The sequence below is a fragment of the Narcine bancroftii genome, chromosome 11 (assembly GCF_036971445.1).
Source record: "Narcine bancroftii isolate sNarBan1 chromosome 11, sNarBan1.hap1, whole genome shotgun sequence".
In the NCBI taxonomy this organism is placed as follows: Eukaryota; Metazoa; Chordata; class Chondrichthyes; order Torpediniformes; family Narcinidae; genus Narcine; species Narcine bancroftii.
Window position 1 is genome coordinate 30,152,562 of NC_091479.1, and position 23,493 is coordinate 30,176,054.

The window sequence follows — 23,493 nt, forward strand, 5'->3', positions numbered from 1 at the left end:
AAAGCCTCACCATTGGCTCTATTGTGTGATATGCCTGAGGAGATTCATTATCGCAATGAAGACACACCTTAACCTCCATAGGTGTACTATGCAGATCATTCTGGTAGGTTGCATCACTGCCTGGCTTGGAGGTGCCATATCTCAGGAAAATCATAATTTCGAGAGGGTTTTTATCTCTCCCTGTAACATCACAGGCACTAGAATTCACTCCAGTCAGAATCTATACATGACATGCTGTCTTAAAATAAAAGTCTCTATCATGGAAAACCTCCACCATCCAGACCATAACTTCCTCACTCTACTATCATTGGATAAGGTACTGGAGCCTGAGGAATAGAGGTCAATGCCACAATGTCAGTTTCTTCCCTGATGCCACCAGATCCTGTATAATCAATGAGCCAAAGACACAGCCTTGCTTTTTTGTGCACTGTTAACTTTATTTTTAAGTCTAGTTCTGAACGATGGTTATAAGATGAATGTTTGCTCCATCCTGCTGCCCCAAATCACCAAATATTAGGACATGTTCTTGACAATAAATCCTGATTCTGAACCTGACAAGATATGAAAGGTATCTTCACAAAAAGTGGAAATAGGTGCATGAGACCAAAAAATATGTAAACAATTACCTTCCCAGCAGGAGGCACACTGCACATCCGGCATCCGGATTGAGGCTCTTTCCACATCCGGCAGGAGGACTATTCCACATCCAGCATCCGGCAGGAGTCCCGTTCCACATCCGGCAGGAGGCCCATTTCACATCCGGCATCCGGATGGAGGCCCATTCCACATCCGGCAGGAGGACTATACCACATCCGGCATCTGGCAGGAGGCCCATTCCACATCCGGCTGGTGGCCCCTTTCATATCCGGTACCCGGCAGGAGGCCCATTGCTTCAAAGGCATGAGGCTCTCTTTTAAAATATTTTCAGTGGCCTTTAAGAAACAGGAAACAAACAGAAGCCATTAATCAATGGTAATACATAAAAAGGAAGATTCAGATAAAATACAAATTATAAAAATAATTGATCATGTCTAACCATTTTATCATAACAAACAGAAATAAAGTGATAAACATTTAAACAATTATAACATATGTCTAATAGAACATGATTTAAAGAGTATACGATACTCCAAATTCCTTCACCTTCCCTTCTGAAGTTCTTTTGTGAGTACATAAAATTTCTCTATCATTAAAGAAAACAAACATATAAAGCAAGGTCACAGTGATTAAATGTTACAAAAATGTTGAATTAAAGGTGCCCATGGACACAGAATGTTTAAATGTGGATCTGTGGAAGAACATCTGATTAATTCAAAGTTAGGCCTGCCACCATATTACAGCGTAATTGAGTGCTTTTAGGGGCAACAGCATCTTTCCAACTCATCAATATTGAACGTCGATCAACAAGGGAGGCAAAAGAGATGACATGTGGTTAATTCATAGTTCAATTCATTTAGGTTGTCTCTGTTGATCCAAAAGGAGCAATTTTGGATGAGTTATCAACATCAGGACGTCCTTCAATACCATTGTTTCCTCAGTTCTGGTCAAAAATCAACTAACTCTATCCCTCTGTACCTTACTCTGCAATTGGATCTTTGACATTCTCATTGGAAGACCACAGTCAGGATGAATTGGAAACAAGGGCTCTTCCCCACTGATCATCAACACAGGCGCAGTCCAAGGATGTGTGCTTAGCCCCCTGCTCTACTCTCTGTAAACCCATAACTGTGTGTGGTGAGCCATAATTCCATTGCTATCGACATGTTGGCGGATGACACCACAATTGTCAGCAAACAATAAATGGCAATGATGAAGCGAAGAAGGAAGGACATAGATCAGCTGGTTGGATGCTAACAAATCAAACTTTTCACTCAATGTCAACAAAACAAAGGACAAGATTTTGGATTCTGCAGGAAGTCAAAAGAACACGACCCAGTCTTCATGGAGGTCTCAGGAGTGCAGATGTTCACGAACGTCAAATTCCTAAGCATTAAAACTCTGAAGATCTGTCATGGAGCGTCCATGGTGATGCTTTCACAAAAAAGCCTCACCATTGGCTCTATTGTGTGATGTGCCTGAGGAGATTCATTATCGCAATGAAGACACACCTTAAACTCCACAGGTGTACTATGCAGATCATTCTGGTAGGTTGCATCACTGCCTGGCTTGGAGGTGCCATATCTCAGGAAAATCATAATTTCGAGAGGGTTTTTAGCTCTCCCTGTAACATCACAGGCACTAGAATTCACTCCAGTCAGAATCTATACATGACATGCTGTCTTAAAATAAAAGTCTCTATCATGGAAAACCTCCACCATCCAGACCATAACTTCCTCACTCTACTATCATTGGATAAGGTACTGGAGCCTGAGGAATAGAGGTCAATGCCACAATGTCAGTTTCTTCCCTGATGCCACCAGATCCTGTATAATCAATGAGCCAAAGACACAGCCTTGCTTTTTTGTGCACTGTTAACTTTATTTTTAAGAGTAGTTCTGAACGATGGTTATAAGATGAATGTTTGCTCCATCCTGCTGCCCCAAATCACCAAATATTAGGACATGTTCTTGACAATAAATCCTGATTCTGAACTTGACAAGATATGAAAGGTATCTTCACAAAAAGTGTAAATTGGTGCATGAGACCAAAAAATATGTAAACAATTACCTTCCCAGCAGGAGGCACACTGCACATCCGGCATCCGGATTGAGGCTCTTTCCACATCCGGCAGGAGGACTATTCCACATCCAGCATCCGGCAGGAGTCCCATTCCACATCCGGCAGGAGGCCCATTTCACATCCGGCATCCGGATGGAGGCCCATTCCACATCCGGCAGGAGGACTATACCACATCCGGCATCTGGCAGGAGGCCCATTCCACATCCGGCTGGTGGCCCCTTTCATATCCGGTACCCGGCAGGAGGCCCATTGCTTCAAAGGCATGAGGCTCTCTTTTAAAATATTTTCAGTGGCCTTTAAGAAACAGGAAACAAACAGAAGCCATTAATCAATGGTAATACATAAAAAGGAAGATTCAGATAAAATACAAATTATAAAAATAATTGATCATGTCTAACCATTTTATCATAACAAACAGAAATAAAGTGATAAACATTTAAACAATTATAACATATGTCTAATAGAACATGATTTAAAGAGTATACGATACTCCAAATTCCTTCACCTTCCCTTCTGAAGTTCTTTTGTGAGTACATAAAATTTCTCTATCATTAAAGAAAACAAACATATAAAGCAAGGTCACAGTGATTAAATGTTACAAAAATGTTGAATTAAAGGTGCCCATGGACACAGAATGTTTAAATGTGGATCTGTGGAAGAACATCTGATTAATTCAAAGTTAGGCCTGCCACCATATTACAGCGTAATTGAGTGCTTTTAGGGGCAACAGCATCTTTCCAACTCATCAATATTGAACGTCGATCAACAAGGGAGGCAAAAGAGATGACATGTGGTTAATTCATAGTTCAATTCATTTAGGTTGTCTCTGTTGATCCAAAAGGAGCAATTTTGGATGAGTTATCAACATCAGGACGTCCTTCAATACCATTGTTTCCTCAGTTCTGGTCAAAAATCAACTAACTCTATCCCTCTGTACCTTACTCTGCAATTGGATCTTTGACATTCTCATTGGAAGACCACAGTCAGGATGAATTGGAAACAAGGGCTCTTCCCCACTGATCATCAACACAGGCGCAGTCCAAGGATGTGTGCTTAGCCCCCTGCTCTACTCTCTGTAAACCCATGACTGTGTGTGGTGAGCCATAATTCCATTGCTATCGACATGTTGGCGGATGACACCACAATTGTCAGCAAACAATAAATGGCAATGATGTAGCGAAGAAGGAAGGACATAGATCAGCTGGTTGGATGCTAACAAATCAAACTTTTCACTCAATGTCAACAAAACAAAGGACAAGATTTTGGATTCTGCAGGAAGTCAAAAGAACACGACCCAGTCTTCATGGAGGTCTCAGGAGTGCAGATGTTCACGAACGTCAACTTCCTAAGCATTAAAACTCTGAAGATCTGTCATGGAGCGTCCATGGTGATGCTTTCACAAAAAAGCCTCACCATTGGCTCTATTGTGTGATGTGCCTGAGGAGATTCATTATCGCAATGAAGACACACCTTAAACTCCACAGGTGTACTATGCAGATCATTCTGGTAGGTTGCATCACTGCCTGGCTTGGAGGTGCCATATCTCAGGAAAATCATAATTTCGAGAGGGTTTTTAGCTCTCCCTGTAACATCACAGGCACTAGAATTCACTCCAGTCAGAATCTATACATGACATGCTGTCTTAAAATAAAAGTCTCTATCATGGAAAACCTCCACCATCCAGACCATAACTTCCTCACTCTACTATCATTGGATAAGGTACTGGAGCCTGAGGAATAGAGGTCAATGCCACAATGTCAGTTTCTTCCCTGATGCCACCAGATCCTGTATAATCAATGAGCCAAAGACACAGCCTTGCTTTTTTGTGCACTGTTAACTTTATTTTTAAGAGTAGTTCTGAACGATGGTTATAAGATGAATGTTTGCTCCATCCTGCTGCCCCAAATCACCAAATATTAGGACATGTTCTTGACAATAAATCCTGATTCTGAACTTGACAAGATATGAAAGGTATCTTCACAAAAAGTGTAAATTGGTGCATGAGACCAAAAAATATGTAAACAATTACCTTCCCAGCAGGAGGCACACTGCACATCCGGCATCCGGATTGAGGCTCTTTCCACATCCGGCAGGAGGACTATTCCACATCCAGCATCCGGCAGGAGTCCCATTCCACATCCGGCAGGAGGCCCATTTCACATCCGGCATCCGGATGGAGGCCCATTCCACATCCGGCAGGAGGACTAAGCCACATCCGGCATCTGGCAGGAGGCCCATTCCACATCCGGCTGGTGGCCCCTTTCATATCCGGTACCCGGCAGGAGGCCCATTGCTTCAAAGGCATGAGGCTCTCTTTTAAAATATTTTCAGTGGCCTTTAAGAAACAGGAAACAAACAGAAGCCATTAATCAATGGTAATACATAAAAAGGAAGATTCAGATAAAATACAAATTATAAAAATAATTGATCATGTCTAACCATTTTATCATAACAAACAGAAATAAAGTGATAAACATTTAAACAATTATAACATATGTCTAATAGAACATGATTTAAAGAGTATACGATACTCCAAATTCCTTCACCTTCCCTTCTGAAGTTCTTTTGTGAGTACATAAAATTTCTCTATCATTAAAGAAAACAAACATATAAAGCAAGGTCACAGTGATTAAATGTTACAAAAATGTTGAATTAAAGGTGCCCATGGACACAGAATGTTTAAATGTGGATCTGTGGAAGAACATCTGATTAATTCAAAGTTAGGCCTGCCACCATATTACAGCGTAATTGAGTGCTTTTAGGGGCAACAGCATCTTTCCAACTCATCAATATTGAACGTCGATCAACAAGGGAGGCAAAAGAGATGACATGTGGTTAATTCATAGTTCAATTCATTTAGGTTGTCTCTGTTGATCCAAAAGGAGCAATTTTGGATGAGTTATCAACATCAGGACGTCCTTCAATACCATTGTTTCCTCAGTTCTGGTCAAAAATCAACTAACTCTATCCCTCTGTACCTTACTCTGCAATTGGATCTTTGACATTCTCATTGGAAGACCACAGTCAGGATGAATTGGAAACAAGGGCTCTTCCCCACTGATCATCAACACAGGCGCAGTCCAAGGATGTGTGCTTAGCCCCCTGCTCTACTCTCTGTAAACCCATGACTGTGTGTGGTGAGCCATAATTCCATTGCTATCGACATGTTGGCGGATGACACCACAATTGTCAGCAAACAATAAATGGCAATGATGTAGCGAAGAAGGAAGGACATAGATCAGCTGGTTGGATGCTAACAAATCAAACTTTTCACTCAATGTCAACAAAACAAAGGACAAGATTTTGGATTCTGCAGGAAGTCAAAAGAACACGACCCAGTCTTCATGGAGGTCGCAGGAGTGCAGATGTTCACGAACGTCAAATTCCTAAGCATTAAAACTCTGAAGATCTGTCATGGAGCGTCCATGGTGATGCTTTCACAAAAAAGCCTCACCATTGGCTCTATTGTGTGATGTGCCTGAGGAGATTCATTATCGCAATGAAGACACACCTTAACCTCCACAGGTGTACTATGCAGATCATTCTGGTAGGTTGCATCACTGCCTGGCTTGGAGGTGCCATATCTCAGGAAAATCATAATTTCGAGAGGGTTTTTAGCTCTCCCTGTAACATCACAGGCACTAGAATTCACTCCAGTCAGAATCTATACATGACATGCTGTCTTAAAATAAAAGTCTCTATCATGGAAAACCTCCACCATCCAGACCATAACTTCCTCACTCTACTATCATTGGATAAGGTACTGGAGCCTGAGGAATAGAGGTCAATGCCACAATGTCAGTTTCTTCCCTGATGCCACCAGATCCTGTAAAATCAATGAGCCAAAGACACAGCCTTGCTTTTTTGTGCACTGTTAACTTTATTTTTAAGTCTAGTTCTGAACGATGGTTATAAGATGAATGTTTGCTCCATCCTGCTGCCCCAAATCACCAAATATTAGGACATGTTCTTGACAATAAATCCTGATTCTGAACCTGACAAGATATGAAAGGTATCTTCACAAAAAGTGGAAATAGGTGCATGAGACCAAAAAATATGTAAACAATTACCTTCCCAGCAGGAGGCACACTGCACATCCGGCATCCGGATTGAGGCTCTTTCCACATCCGGCAGGAGGACTATTCCACATCCAGCATCCGGCAGGAGTCCCATTCCACATCCGGCAGGAGGCCCATTTCACATCCGGCATCCGGATGGAGGCCCATTCCACATCCGGCAGGAGGACTAAGCCACATCCGGCATCTGGCAGGAGGCCCTTTCCACATCCGGCTGGTGGCCCATTTCATATCCGGTACCCGGCAGGAGGCCCCTTGCTTCAAAGGCATGAGGCTCTCTTTTAAAATATTTCCAGTGGCCTTTAAGAAACAGGAAACAAACAGAAGCCATTAATCAATGGTAATACATAAAAAGGAAGATTCAGATAAAATACAAATTATAAAAATAAATTGATCATATCATAACAAACAGAAATAAAGTGATAAACATTTAAACAATTATAACATATGTCTAATAGAACATGATTTAAAGAGTATACGATACTCCAAATTCCTTCACCTTCCCTTCTGAAGTTCTTTTGTGAGTACATAAAATTTCACTACCATTAAAGAAAACAAACATATAAAGCAAGGCCCAAGTGATTAATTGTTACCAAAATGTTGAATTAAAGGTGCCCATGGACATAGAATGTTTAAATGTGAATCTGTGGAAGAACATCTGATTAATTCAAAGTTAGGCCTGCCACCATATCACGGAGTAATTGAGTGTTTTTAGGGGCAACAGCATCTTTCCAATTCATTAATATTGAACGTCGAGCAACAAGGGAGGCAAAAGAGACGACATGTGGTTAATTCATAATTCAATTCATTTAGGTCGTCTCTGTTGATCCAAAAAGGGAAATCATAGGGCAAAGGAGTTAAGGGTTATGGGGATAAGGCTGGAAAGGGGTATTGATGGTAGTGATCAGCCAGGATTTGTAAAATGGTGGTGCTGGCTCGACGGGCCGAAGGGCCCACTCCAGCTCCTATTGTCTATTGTAAATATCAGACTGACCCTGAGAACTAAAGTGTGCTCTTCATTGACTACAGCTTGTCCTTCAAAACTGCTATCAACTCAGACCTGGTCAAGAAGTAAAATCTCTCACCCCCCTGTACCTCACTCTGCAATTGGATACTTAACTCTCTCAACCAAAGACAACAGCCAGTATGAATCGGAAACTACGTCTCCTCCCCACAGTTTCTCAGCACAGGCCCACTCTAAGAATTTGTGCTTTGCCCACATCGCTCTCATTATTGTTAACACGTGACCATGTGGCGAGGCACATTTCCATTGCTTTCTGCGTGTTTCCCGATGACAGGACAAATCTCGGCCAAATAACAAATGGAATGACAAAGTGTACAGGAGGGACATAGATCAGCTCGGCTACTGTGTAACAACGACATCCTTTCCCTCAATGACACCAAAACAGAGGAGATAATTATGGATATCAGGGTGAAGTCTGCAGACCACGATTCGATCTTCATGGAGGATTCAGCCGTGGAGATGATCAAGAATCTATTCAGAAAGAAGGCTCGCCAGTGGCTATACTTTCTGAGGTGTATTAGGTGCTTTGGTATTTCATCCAAGACACCAGTTAACCTCCACAGGTGAACTTTGGAGAGCATTCTGGCTGGTTTCATCACTGCCTGGTATAGAGGTGCCAACTCTCAGGAAGTTCACCCTGCCACATCATCGGTGGCAGAATTCACTTCATCGACAACATCTACGTGAGGCGTTATATTAAAAAAGAATCCTGTTTCAGCAAAGTCCCCCACCACCCAGACCATAATGTCTTCACTCTGCTACCCTTAGGAGAAAGGTACTTGAGCCTAAGGACAAGCAGCGCATGCCACGAGGACAGCTTCTTCTCCGATGCCACTAAATTCTTGAATAATCAATGAGCCAAAGACACTGCCTTGTTTTTTTCCACTGTTAACTTCATTTTTTAAAGCAATGTTAAAAGATGGTTATAACATGAATGTTTGCACTATTCTGCTACCCCAAATCACTGAAATTCATTACTTGTTCTTGACAATAAATTCTGATTCTGAATCAGAAAACATATGTAAGACTTCTTCACTAAAAAGTTCAGAGAAGAGTGAGAGAAAAAAAAAATATGGAACAAAATCATCTCTTTAAAATCATCTCTTCAGAATTTAGCTTAAACTATAATGGGCACCCCCTCCTCGCACGCACGCACGCACGCACGCACGCACGCACGCACGCACGCACGCACGCACGCACGCACGCACGCACCCACCCACCCACCCATTCATTTGCGCATTGTGGGGTTAAGTTACATTTATGTTTAGAGTTAAGGAACAAATGATAAACTATAAATAAAAAAAACGATTGTTTGGAAGATATTGTTTTCTTTGTGAATTTCTATTGCTGCTGGTCTCGTATTTAACACATTCCCTGGCTTTCTTCCTATAAACCATGATTCCCTGACTAATCCTATACATCTCAATCTCTGCCTTAATTACTCCCAATGACCTCACTTCCACAATCGCCTTTAGCAACAAGCTTCACAGACTCGTGAGCCCCGGACTAAAGAAATATTTTGCATCTCTGTTTTAAATTGACACCCTTTTATCCTGACATTATGCCCTCTTATCCTACAATCCACTGTCATGGGAAACATCCTTGCCACATCTACTCTGGCTCGGCCTTCCAGCATTTGAACTGCCTCGATAAATTTCCCCTCATCCTCTGTACTCTATCAAGAACAGCCGAAAAGCTTAAAACGATTCCTCAAATGCTAACCCTTTGAATCCTGGTATCATTCCAGTAAATCATCTCTTAACCCTCTCGTCTCCTAAATGCAATTCTACGATTAATGGTCCAATAGACAGTATGCCTTGTTAATCACAAAATCAACCTGAACAGCTTTTTGGAGCCCCCTATGGACTCAAACCACAAGATCCCTGTGATCCTCCACACTGCCAAGAGTCTTACCATTAAAACTAAATTCTGCCATCATATCTGACCTACCAAAATGAACCAGTTCGCATTTCTTTGGATTGAATTCCAACTGCCACTACTCAGCCGGGGTTTTGCTTCCAAACAATGTCCTGCTGTAACCTCTGACAGGCCTCCACACTATCCACAACACCCCCAATCACTGTGTCATCTGCAAACTGACTAACCCATCCCTCCACTTCCTCATCCAGGTCATTGATCCAAATCTCAATGGTTCCCAGAACAGATCCCTGAGGAACACCACTGGGCACCTACCTCCATGCAGAATAGGACCCGTCCACAACCACTCTCTCCCATCTGTGGTCAAGCTCATTCTGCATCCACAATGCAATGCCCCTTTGGTTGCTTTGCCTCCATACCTTCTCAATAACGCTTGCATAGGGAACCTTATCAAATGCCTTGCAGAAATTCATACACCCAACATCTCCTGCTCTTCCTTCATCAATGGGTTCAGTCCCAGCCTCAAAGAAATTCAATCAGGCTCGTAAGGCTCAACCTGCCCTGGACAAAGTCACCTTGACTCTTCTTCATCATAGTCGACCTCTCCAAATGTTCATAAATCCTGCCTCTCATCATCTTCTCCATCAATTGACCAACCACTGCTCGATCATTTCCTGGGCTACCTCTACTCACTTTCCTGAATAAAGAATCAACATCCTCCGGAACCTCTCCCGTCCCATCGATGATTCGAAGATCGTTGCCAGAGGTTCAGCGATCTCCTCCCTCACCTCCTCCAGTCGCCTGGGATCCATCTCATCTGGTCCCAGCCACTTCTCCAACTTGATGCTTTCCAAAAGCTCCACCACATCCTCTCTCTTTTATCTCCAGGCTCAAGCTTTTCAGTTTGCTGCAGGTCATCACTTCAATAACCAAGATCCTTTTCCATCGTCAAGTCTTCATCAACCCCTCTGCTATTTCCTCACTTTCTCATTGTTACACTTGATAAGTCCTATTCTTTCACGTCTTATCCTCTTGCTCTTCACCCACTTGTAGAATGTCTTGATGATGTCGTGGACTTTCAGTTCAAAAATACACGCCACTTTTGAACAAATCTGCTCCTACACCCCCACTTATCTCCACCACTGTGTCAGCAGGATCAAGGCCTGTCCGACATGTCCTGTGCTGGGAAGGGAGCTGAATCTCATGCTCGGAATCAGAGATTGACAAGAATATGTGTCACAAATTTTGCTGAAACTGAATAACATTAATATTGACTTCTCTGGATGTCATTAAGCTCCCCACTTCAATTCTCCCCCATCACCTTCCCCAAGATCTGTCTCTCTCCCCTTTCCCTTTCTCCTTTCCCACAGACATCATCAATGCTCACCTCTCTGTTGGATATGACACCATTACGTGTATGAAATGATTTATACTGAATATTTGGTAGTCATTTCTGTAGTATGTAATGAATAAAGCATTGAGTTAGTCGGCATTGACGATGTGGCTGTCATTATTTACAATGGGGGGCTCGAACATAACAGTGGCGACGAGGATTCAAGAACTCACTCAACCATGACACATTTATCATTTCTACTCCAGAAGACAGTGAGATGACGGCAGCAGTTCCTGCAGCTCCCTTAGACTAATCCAATGAAGATGAAGACACGTGGGAAGCATCTGTAGAAGGTTTTGACGATCATTGTATTGTACATGATATGACTGAAAATCCTCCATCCACTAAAAACGGGCATTGTTTTTAACCCTAATGGGAGGAGGCACCTGAGCTCTTAAGATCGCTGACTAGCTCACACATGCCTTCAACGAAAACATCTGCTGAAATCTGTCAAGTGATCGCTCAGCACCTTAACACCCCACCTCCAGCGATGACAGAAAGTCATAAATTTTACCGATGTAAACAACAACACAGAGAGTCTGTCCCCAAATTCATGTAAACTGTCTAGATACAATGCAGTTGGGCAGATCAAAGACGTCAAGAGATCAATTCATAATGGGTTTAGCTGAACAAACGACCCGAGGAAAACAAATTGCAGCACAAAATCTGACACCTGAACTGGCGTTAGACATTGCTACTGCCGCCGAGACAGTGGGAAGCAATGCAGATGTCTGTCCGAGAGACTTGGCTATCAATAAATCTTGGTGCCAAGATTCTTCCCGCCAGGAACCTGCCCGTCAAAAATGTTTTTGCTGTGGGAAGACGAATCAAAGTCCCAATATTTGCTACTTCAAAAAGCCAAATGCCACAAATGCAATGTGAAGGGGCACATCAAAGCAAGATGGCCATTGATTAAACTGAGGAAAGATTACCAGCCAGCCTCCTGAAAAGTACATTTTGACCAAGAGACGGGAAAAGCCAGACACTGAAATCCGGATACCAATGAATCAGAAGTGGAACCAAACCAAAGTGAACATGTGATCCAAGTAATCCCCATCCGTGGGCCACAAAGAGCCAAATTTTTACATCCACGTCCACATGAACAGCAAACTGATATGGATGGAACTCAATACAGGAGGAGCGGTTTCCCTCAGGCCCAGAACAATGAAGGAGGGCCAGCTACCACACACAGATGCTCCATCTTAAAAACAGTTATGGGGGAGGAAATACAAGTTCTTGCCAAGTGCAATGTACACGTTAAGTACAAGGATCAATCGAATCAGTTGCCCCTCTATATCACCGAGAGGCCACAATTGCTCGGTCCTCATGGTTAACAACTTTCAGCTGGATTGGCAAGAAATAGGGAACATAATCAGTCAAAAGAACAAAGAAAAGTGGGATGAACACCTGCTGCAAACCACACACCTCAAACTGGCTCCAATTTTAAAATGTGATGGTAAGGAGATCAAAGCAATCCTGGTGTCTCACCAAGGTTTAGATAACTAAAATAAGAAAACATCACTCCTGTCCAGGTGAACGCAAGACTATGGAGCAGTAATAGGCTATTCAGCCCTACTACCTGGCCTTCTCCCCTTGATGCTCTGACTAATCAAGAATCTCTGCCGATGACCTGGCTCCATAACTGCCTGTGGCAACAAATTCCACAGATTCACCACCCTCTGGCTACAGAAATTCCTCCACATTTCTGCTCTAAGTGGAATTCCTTCAATCCTGAAGTTGTTCCTTCTCTTCAACTCTTCCATCATAGGAAACAACTGTTCTACATCCACTCTGACCATGCCTGTCAACATTCAAAATGTTTCAATGATGACCTCCCCCCCACACATTCTCCTAAATTCTAACGAGTCCAGGCCGAGAGCCAGCAAACATTCCTCATGCCATGCATCCCGCACACTTGCAGCACCAGGCTGTTAGTTTTCCCACAGCTTCCAAGTCCTGCACCATTCCTGCTTGGAAATATATTGTTGGTCCTTTATCATCCCTGGATCTTAATCCTGGAAGACCCCCCTCTCCCACCCTCCTGCCTAAAAGCAGCTTCACCAGAAAGATGACTGCACTTCAAGAAGGCAGTTCAGCCCCACACTCCCCAAAGCTGAGTGGTAAATACTTGCTTTCAGATTAGATTAGTTTAGATACGATTTATTGTCATGTCATCAAACATAAATGTAATATTACACATCATCAACAATATTACAGCAGCTATCATCAAGGATCCACACCACACAGCACATGTTCTGTTCTCGCTGGATAGGGTGTAGGGGCCACAAGACTCACACCACTAGGTTCAGGAACAGCCGCTCTCCCTCCACCATCAGACTCTTCAACAACAAACTCAATCAGGGCTTCATTTAAGGACTTTACTTTGCCACTTTATTGATTTTTCCCACTTCTCTTTTTTGCACAGTTTGTTTCCATTTCTTTATTTGTTTCCGCAGTGTCCAGTTTTTTCTTGCAATTCCAAGAAGTGGTCATTTGGCCTGGCCCACAAGATAACAAATCTCAGGGTTGTATGTGCGATCATTCATGTACCTTGACTATAAATCTGAATCTGAAATCATTGCCCTCAGTCTGACAATAAAGCAGACAAAGATTCACTGTGAGCCTGAACATTGACTGGCTCCCCTTACAGTCAGGCAAAGAGAGGTCAAAGAGAGTCCCTTCACAGTCATTGGGTGACCGTGGATTTGTCTCCGATGCTCCCGCAGCCTCTGCCAGACTCCTGTTCAGTTCAAATCGTGGCCCGTTCCAAACCTACAGCACAGTGAGGAAGTCTTCAAAGCCCAAGGCATACAAAACGTGGATGTTAAAGTGATTGGAATCCAGCATCTCAGACAGCAACTCATTTGTACATGAGAAATGACATCTATTCGAGTTGACTTGTTCATGTGAAGTCTTGTTTGACGTCTATCATTTCCATTTCTTAAGAAAGTGCATCCAGAAATGTGAAAAGCTGAGACATGAAACAATGTACCTCAAACAAGTTTAAAGGGATGTCCATCAAATTTGATTTCAAGAATATGCCTTAAATATTGTACCTCCCCATGGTAAAATTCCAATGAGATCCTTGTATTAGCCAGGTGACAGTGTCCACCTGACATTAATACTACTTATTCCCGCTGGTGTGACTCGAATTAAAGCCATGTCTTGTACTTTGTGGTTCTGTTGGGATTTTTGAACCTCACAGGAGGCACAATGATACAAGGGTAGTTCTATTGCGTCTGTTTCTTCATGGGACTTCGTGTAACCCTTGCTTGGGTTTTTTAAATCATTGGGGAAGAAAAACGTCCTGAAATTTCCATGCAAGAGTGGAAAATCAGTCATATGAAGAAACAATTCTTTGGAAACAACTTGACAAGAAATTTGTGAGTTTTGAGGTCTGATGGCTCACGCTTCCTCCATAATTGCTTTTGAACAGCAGTAAAGACTATTTTCAACACAAAAATTTCTGAGACTGAACATTAAAATCAACTCTTCAGAATTAAGCTTATAATTTAATAGTTTGGGTTTTGCCCCATGCGCACATGCACACACATTTGCACATCATGTGGATAAGTTAGATTTAAGTTTCAAGTGAAGTAAGAGATTATTAATAAATAAATGAATGTTGTGAAGATACCCTTGCCTTTGTGAATTTCTATTGCTGCTGGTCGAATATTTAACAAATTCCCTGGCTTCTTCCCTGTAAACCAAGATTCCCAGACTAATACAAAGCATAGCAATCTCTGCCTTAAATACTCCCAAAGACCTCGCTTCCACAGCCGCCTGTGGGATCAAGCTCCACAGATCATGAACCTCTGGCTAAAGAAATTTTTCTGAATCTCTCTTTTAAATTGGCATCTTTTCTCCAGAAATTATACCCTCGTCCTAAAATCCAGGCCATGGGAAACATCCTTTCCCCATTTACTCTGGCCAGGCCTTTAGCATTTGAACTGCCTCGATATGTTTCCCCTCATCCTCTGTACTCCAGCTGAAAACCATTCCTCATATGTTAACCCTTTCAATCCTGGTCTCATTCCAGTAAATCTTCTCTCAACCCTCTCCGAAGCCAGCACTTTGTTTCTCAAATAAGGCATCAAAACTGTCCCCAATACTCCAAGAGAGGCCTTACCTGAGCTTGATGGAGTCTCAACATCACACCCCTGCTCTTGCCTGCTGTCCCTCTGGAAATGAATCCCAACATCGCATTCACCCTGTTTATAACAGAATGGAATGTTCTAGAACTCATCAGGATGACCAATGGCCTTCATCGCAATCCGTCAATAATGGTGATTTCAGTTGGGATTGTGATGAATAAATTAGAACTTCCCTGGACATTCCATGTTGTCTTTTGAATGTCCCTCTTGTTCCAGCCTCCATCACCACCCTTGGCAATGCATTCCAGGCACCCACCACACTCTGTGGAAAATAACATCTGGCCTCTGTTATCACCACTAAACTTTCCTCTGAAACTACATTTTCATAAAATTGAATTATTCCCAATCAACTCACATGATCCTATATATGACAATATACCATTTAAGATTGTTTTTTTTTTTAAATTTTTTATTTTTCACACCATAAACCACATTGTTAGAGATAGAGAATTTAGGTTAAAATGGCTTAAGTTAAAATGTGATGATTAATCATAAAAAGGGAAGCCAGAACGGACAGGGAGCTTACTAGCAGCCAAGGACAAAAGGTTCAGCAGGATATGTTTTTTTAAACATATCTTTTCATGGTCATAGTGAGAGACATGCAGGAGACAAAAGATTGATAAGAAGGGTGAGAAACAGAATTTAGTGTATGTAGAGCTCGCAGTGTACGTAACGAACGTGATAATTAAAAATGCAGTTGTACTTAGAATGCTTTTGCAATACTAACCAATTAAAACAGTATTAATAAGAAGGGGAAGGGCAAACAACAAGGGTATAAAAATCAATGCACTGTATGTATCGGGGCTTAACTGGTGAGAAGCCAGTTGAGTCCAACTCTGCAGACTTGTAAATAAAGCTTGTCGTGTCATCAGTTTTAAAGAGACTCATGTGTGAGAAGTTTTATTTCTGACAAATGGGGGCTTGTCCGGGATCTACACTCTGGCCGTGAGGGGGGGCGAGAAGAGGGACATCGGAGGTGGTGCACCCCGCTGAGTTCAGCGGCTCCTAGTCCCTTGCTCGTCGCTTCGGGCGGCTTGAGCGTTAGGTATCCGGACAAGGTGACACGACAAGACGGAGAGGAGAAGGGTGACGGTTCAATCCCCGGGAAGACACCGGTAAGTGACGACTTACGATTGTGGTGTGGGGATTGGGTAACAGGTGTAACGGGATACACCTGTTTGGATAAAAAAAAAACCTAACGTAATAGATCAGGTATAGAGCTTTTGTCGTGGCGTGAGGACCCTGTCGTGGGACTCTAGGATAGACCCCAGGGAAACCTCGGCGGTAACCGAAGGAGGGACAGCACCTCCGACGAAGTGCCGAGAAGAGAGGGGTCGACCCCAGGGAAACCTCAGCGGTAACCGAAGGAGGGACAGTACCTCCGACGAGGCGTCTGAGAAGAAGGGAGTAGGGTCCAGAACGAGAGGGTCCTCAGCAACGATAAACGGATCTAGGTGGGAAAATGGGAGGATCAAAATCTAAGGGTTCGTCTGAAAATTCAGGACAATTCCTGGGAGTTCCCCTTGACAGCTCTTTGGGGAGAATGTTTGAAAATTGGGATAGTAAAAGATATCGAGACAAAAACAAGAAAAAGATGGTTCAATATTGTCTCCTTTGGTCGAAACAACCTATTAAAGGTTCCTCGGTCTGGTGGCCGAAATTTGGATCTGATGAGGATTGGGTTAGACAAGCATTAAACATATATGTAAATTTGAGACCAAAGGTGAATCAAGAAGAGTCAGCGTATGCATTTTGTTGGGTTCCCTGGCCAGGATCCTTAACAAAATGTTTTAAATTGAGGGTAGCGGGAGAAAAGAAGTGGGAACCTCTGGACAACCTTCCCCCTCCTTATATTCCCCCGGTGCCTACTGCGCCCGAGGAAAGCTCATTACCGGAGGGGAAAGGTGATGAATCTGATTGCCCCGAAAGGGGCCGGGAAAAAAAGAATGAATTAAGGGAGTCGGACCCTAAACTTCCACCGGTAAACCGACCCTGGACAAGATCCCAGACTGGTCCAGGACCATCAAAGTTTTCAGTAAGTCTAAATCCCCTGAGGGAAGTTCCTATGGGAGGACCGGGAGGGGGAACGGGATATGTGAATGTTCCCCTAACTAGTACAGAGGTGCGGGGATTTAAGAAAGAAATGAAAAAGTTATTGGAAGATCCTATAGGACTGGCCGAACAGCTCGACCAATTCCTGGGACCAAACACATATACGTGGGAAGAGATGCAGGCAATAATGGGAACATTATTCTCACCCCAGGAGAGGCAGATGATTCGACGGGCTGCCCTCCTCATGTGGGAATATGAACAACCTGGGGACCCCAGACCCCATGAACAAAAATATCCCTTAAATGAACCCAGGTGGGACAAACGAACACCCGAGGGATTGGCAAGTATGAGACAATATAAAGAGTGGACAATTAAAGGGATACGGGAGGCTGTGCCAAAGGGTCACAATTTCACCAAGGCATTTGGGAACCACCAGGGGAAAGACGAGTCCCCTACTGATTTCTTGGAGAGGGTGAGAAAGAATGTCCAACAGTATGCGGGCGTGGACCCTAGTACACCAATGGGTGAACAGCTTATTCAAATTGAATTTGTTTCCAAATCATGGCAGGACATTAGAAAGAAACTAGAAAAGGAGGAGGACTGGAGCGAAAAACCCCCAAGCGACCTATTAAAAAAGGCGCAAAAAGTATATGTGCAGAGAGAAGAAGAAGATCAAAAGAGGGCGACAAAGGTTATGGTACAGACTATCCGACAGATGAATGCCGAATCCAGAGGGGAAAGAAAACAAAACCTTCCTCTAAACAATCCAAGATATCCAAGAGAGGGAAGACCCTGGAGGTTCGTTAAGTGCTATTACTGCAATGAGGAAGGACACTTTAAGAGGGAATGCCCCCGATACAAGAGGGAATTGTGTGCCCTCGAACTTATGGAAGAAGATTAGGGGGGGTCAGGGGTTCCAAATGTTGGGGACCAAGTATAAGAGGGAACCCCTGGTAAAACTAAAAATTGGTCCCAAGGGAGAAGAGGTGGTGTTTATGGTGGACAGAGGAGCGGAACGAAGTAGTGTAATAACTGTGCCAATCGGGACTGAACCTTTTGGAGGAAAGATGACTGTGTACACCTCCCATTCTGTGAGTGTTTTATTAACACAAACTGCCCATCGATGGCTGACTGATTCTCGCATATTTAAATATGAAACCATTTTAATGGTCGGAGAAGATCTACAGTTTGCAAAGATTAATAGCTGCAACCCAGCTCAGTTTTTATACGGCAGTGAAACAGAGAGAGAGGTGGAGCACGACTGTGTCGAGTTGACGGATCTTCAGACCAAGACCCGAGAAGACCTTTGCGATACTCCTCTGGGAGAAGGATATGAATTCTACATTGACGGCTCCGCCAGATGTGTTGACGGAATGAGAAGAAGTGGGTATGCTATAATAGAAGGAAATACTTGGAAAGTAGTAGAATCCACGAGACTACCCGGAAGCTGGTCAGCACAGTCCTGTGAACTATATGCCTTGCAGAGAGCCCTCAGAATACTGGCAGAGAAAACTGGAACGATTTACACTGATTCCAAATACGCATACGGGGTAGTGCATACCTTTGGTAAGATCTGGAAGGAGCGTGGTCTAATTATATCAAGAGGAAAGGAATTGGCACACGAACAGATGATTACTCTGACTTTAGAAGCCTTGACATTACCCCAGGAAATAGCAGTGGTCTACATACCAAGCCATCAGAGGGGAGATACCCCGACAGCAATTGGAAACAGACTGGCTGATGAAGAAGCCAAAAGGGCAGCCATGCAACAAGAAGTCCGTTTGCTGACCTTAATCCCAATAAGACAAGACATAAAGAAGGCTCCCATTTTCACTGCTAAGGAAGAAAAGGACATGGCTCAGCTGGGCGCAACCAGCTGCCTGATGGAACATGGAAGACACCAGATGGAAGAATGGTTCTAAATAAAGAAATAACTTGCAATATTTTAAAACACCTGCATCATCAGAGCCACTGGGACACCCAAGCCTTATGTGACACAGTGCTTCGAGAATATGTGTGTAAGGGAATCTACACCTTGGCCCAACAGGAGGTGCAGAACTGTCACCTATGCACAAAAATTAATAAGAAGACAATGAGGACAGGGACCATGGGAGGTCAACCATTAGCCATACGCCCTTTTCAAAGTATCCAGATCGACTTCACAGAATTACCTCAAGTCCAAAGATGGAAGTATCTGTTGGTGGTAATAGATCACTTTACCCGATGGGTGGAAGCCTTCCCAACAGTAAATGCTACAGCCTCTACAGTAGCTCGCCTCCTCCTAGAGCAGATAATCCCCAGATATGGTATAATGGATTCTATAGACTCAGACAGGGGTCCACATTTTTGTTCAAAAATCCAGCAATTGATTTGTAATGCATTACAGGTCTCTTGGAAATTGCATACCCCTTGGCATCCACAAAGCTCAGGGAGGGTTGAACGTATGAATGGAACCCTAAAAATGCAATTGACAAAATTAATGGTGGAAACTAAAATGCCTTGGATAAAGTGTCTGCCCCTGGCTTTATTGAGAATTCGTACTGCCCCACGAAAAGATGTAGGGTTGTCCCCTTATGAAATGATGTTTGGGCTTCCCTTCTGGAGTACAGTTGAGGGGTGTCTCACCTTGGGGGAAGGGGATATATTTGTTAGGAACTATTTACAGGCACTGTCACGCTCTCTTACAGATTTACGAAAGAGAGGACTATTGGCACAAACACCGCCTCTAGACTTTTTTTTTTTACACAAAGTGGAACCAGGAGACTGGATTCTCATCAAGACCTGGAAAACTGAAAAACTCCAGCCCCAGTGGGAAGGTCCATACCAAGTTCTCTTAACTACAGAGGCTGCAGCACGAACAAGAGAGAAGGGGTGGACACACGCATCCAGATTTAAGGGACCTGTAGAGGCGCCTCAGGACCCTGATACTAACTCAGATTGGACTTGTGTTCCTGGAGAAAAACCTCTTACCTTGCGATTTCGCAGAAAGACTTGATTCACAATGTTATTGTTATGTTCTTTGATTTTTCTTAGTTTGCCTATGTCTTTATCAGGTGTGAAATGTAAGAAATGCAGAGACACAGTGGTCCTGTTTCAGGACCGCACTTGGGGAAGAAAGGAGGGTAATTTTATTACCCATACCTTAGTTCCTGAGAAATGCTGGGCAGAAAATACCACCCAACATCCATATACCCCTTGTGTGGAAAAAGAAGGAAATAATATGGGTCATTATATACAGATTCCTAATACCACTCCTTTCCCTCTTAACGGTTGGAAGGGTGACTCAGGCCCACCATGCCCTGATGGACTCTGGTTTTGCATACACCAGCGTACTGTTCCAATAAGAAATTCCACTCTACACTCAAAAGTGCCTGCCCCTTTAAGACAGCCGGACTTAATTCGAGTCCATCCAAATAACCATGAAAGTTTCGGTCACGCAGTTGGGGGAGATAACCTTTTTGTTGATCTTGCAACTAGAATTGCAGGAACTTTTAATGTAACCAATTGTTGGGTCTGCGGGGGTCCACGGATGTCAGAACAATAGCCTTGGTGGGGGGAGTCCCTCAATTCATTAACCATGATTTCCCGAATTTGGACAACTAACCGAACGAGATCAAGAGAAACTTGGTCTCTCTCTAACGTCCCCTCTGGTTTTTATTGTCTCTCACGAACCGGCAAATACCCAGTAGGAAAAAGTCCCTGCAAGGCTGTATGGATTCGCATTTCGCCTGGTAATTTCACTTGGTTTCCTAAACCCCTGACTTGGTTCTTATCCACTGTTTTTAAAACTAATTGCCTACCCCTGTCTAATAGCAATATTCAGCTTTGGAATTGTACCAGTTCCACCATCACAGGACCATACCAATCAAACCCCACTCTTAAAAGAGTTTGGGAACGGGGATATGGAGTATCCCCAAATGGATTATTCTGGGTATGTGGTAATAAAGCTTATACTCGTCTCCCCTTACAGTGGAGTGGAACTTGTTTCCTAGGAATAATCCGCCCAGAATTTTTCCTCCTACCCCACGATCACGGTCATAAATTAGGAGTGAAGATTTTTGATACATTACACCGTCAGCCCCGCTCTAGCACGGTACATTTGGGACAATGGGGAGATGATTGGCCTCCAGAACGCATAATTCAATATTATGGTCCCGCTACATGGGCTCAAGATGGATCCTGGGGTTATCGTACTCCTATTTATATGTTAAATCGCATTATTCGCTTGCAAGCAGTCCTTGAAATTGTTACAAATCAAACAGCTCTAGCCCTGCAATTACTTGCATCCCAACAAGGTCAAATGCGCTCTGCTATATATATCAGAACCGTCTGGCCCTAGACTATCTCCTAGCCACAGAAGGAGGTGTATGTGGAAAGCTTAATTTGACTAACTGCTGCTTACAGATTGATGATAATGGCCAAGCCATTCGAAAAATCGCTGATAATATTCGTACTTTGTCCCATGTACCGGTTCAAACCTGACATCCTTTTGCAAAATTAAATTAGATAGACAAATGGTTTGGAGGAACCTGGTGGCGTACCTTATTGTGGGTCATCGGAGGTATTTTATTCCTCCTACTTGTTTTGCCCTGTATTATTCCCTGTCTACGCAGCCTGGTGATTTCCATGGTCCAACAGGCTATGCAACCAGGGGGACTGGGAGACCCCGTTAGAATTTTACTTCAACACGAGATTAATTTATCATGAAACGTTTCTCTTCCCCGAGTTAAAATCCCCATTCATATATATATAATACACACATTTTAAAGAGAGAAAGGGGTGGATTGTTATATATAGAGAATTTAGGTTAAAATGGCTTAAGTTAAAATGTGATGATTAATCATAAAAAGGGAAGCCAGAACGGACAGGGAGCTTACTAGCAGCCAAGGACAAAAGGTTCAGCTGGATATGTTTTTTTTACACATATCTTTTCATGGTCATAGTGAGAGACATGCAGGAGACAAAAGATTGATAAGAAGGGTGAGAAACAGAATTTAGTGTATGTAGAGTTCGCAGCGTACGTAACGAACGTGATAATTAAAAATGCAGTTATACTTAGAATGCTTTTGCAATACTAACCAATTAAAACAGTATTAATAAGAAGGGGAAGGGCAAACAATAAGGGTATAAAAATCAATGCACTGTATGTATCGGGGCTTAACTGGTGAGAAGCCAGTTGAGTCCAACTCTGCAGACTTGTAAATAAAGCTTGTCGTGTCATCAGTTTTAAAGAGACTCATGTGTGAGAAGTTTTATTTCTGACAGTACGTTGAGTTAAAAACACCGTAATACTTCCCTGAACAACACACCTCTCTCCGAAAACCAACAAGAACCTTCCTGAGTGGTAATCATTTACCTTTCGAGCACCAAAGCCTGGTGAACTTTATATATGTTCAATTATGTGCACAGTATATGAATGGACTGCAACAAGTGGACTTGGAGGAATGAGAAGTGAGATTGGACTGTGAACCAAAGAACTTTTCTGAACTTACACACACATTACACACATGTGCACTTAGAATTAGAAGGGGGGTAAGTTAAGTAAATTAAGTTAAAGTATTAAAATAGTGATAAGTTAAAGTGTAAATCGTGTTCATGTTTAAAGATAATTAATATCAGCTTTTGTTTTAGTCACCATTTGTCTTGGTGAATATCTATTGCTGCTGTGTTTTGGGATCCTCTGGTCTCGTAACACAGCAACTTCAGGTTATGATAATAGTCCAAAAAAGGGACCCGGCATCTTTTGAAAATTATTAATTGACTCTTCAATAATTTTTTGTAAATATCAACAAAACATAATATAATTTAACTGTTGTGTTTGTGTCGTTGGAGAAGTGCCTTTCCATTCAATCAGAATTAGAGTTTTGGGTGCCGCATTTGAGAAAAGATGTGCTGGTGTTGGAGAAGGCCAGAGATGATTTACTGGAATGATATCAGGAATGAAAGGGTTAGTGTATGAGGAACAATTGTCGACTCTTCGACTGTACTAGTTGGAGTACAGAAGGATAAGGGGGACCTCAGAAGGATTTCAAATGCTGGAAGGCCTGGACAATTAAAAACAACATTTGTTAAAGTATCCCTTTGTCTTGGTGATTTCCTATTGCTGCTAGGATTTGGGGTCCTATGGGCCTGTAACAGTCCCAAGATGAGGTCTTCTACTCCAGGACACCCAAAATGTCTTATTTCTTCAATAAATGCAGTTTTCTCCATACTGTCTTTGATAAAGTCTGCACCCGT

General features: G+C 42.8%; 1 long non-coding RNA gene across 1 annotated transcript; it reads left to right on the forward strand.

Annotated features, from left to right (window-relative positions):
* The first annotated feature begins 15,641 nt into the window (after positions 1–15,641).
* LOC138745706 (uncharacterized) lies at positions 15,642–21,223 on the forward strand. The gene is made up of 2 exons (XR_011346429.1): positions 15,642–16,319; positions 19,944–21,223. It is a non-coding gene; the product is annotated as an uncharacterized lncRNA (long non-coding RNA).
* Positions 21,224–23,493: the final 2,270 nt, after the last annotated feature.